The following is a 240-nucleotide window of genomic DNA, read 5'->3' on the forward strand; positions in this document are numbered from 1 at the left end:
TAGGCGTCTGTGGTTTGTGTACATACATGGCTTTAATAATTACATATAAGGCTCATATAACCTCATAATTCAGGAAAGACTAGGAAACGCGACCAAATTGGAGTGTTGGCAGCAGGGCTGATTGCAGGTCTGGATGCATACTCCGTCTCTTCCCAACTCGCCGCCCCCTTCCTCTCCCCCCACCCCCCAAATCATATTTATCTGAGATTATGTCAAATTTTTGTGATCGGGAACGTCTTG

The 240-nt window shown here is 45.8% G+C and overlaps 1 long non-coding RNA gene across 2 annotated transcripts in view; it reads left to right on the forward strand.

The window, feature by feature from the left end:
• Positions 1 to 240, forward strand: part of LOC108445578 — a 46,192-nt gene that overhangs the window by 1,410 nt on the left and 44,542 nt on the right. The gene's annotated exons all lie outside the window — the stretch shown is intronic.

This window comes from Corvus brachyrhynchos, unplaced genomic scaffold (assembly GCF_000691975.1).
Source record: "Corvus brachyrhynchos isolate BGI_N302 unplaced genomic scaffold, ASM69197v1 scaffold101, whole genome shotgun sequence".
Taxonomy (NCBI): domain Eukaryota; kingdom Metazoa; phylum Chordata; class Aves; order Passeriformes; family Corvidae; genus Corvus; species Corvus brachyrhynchos.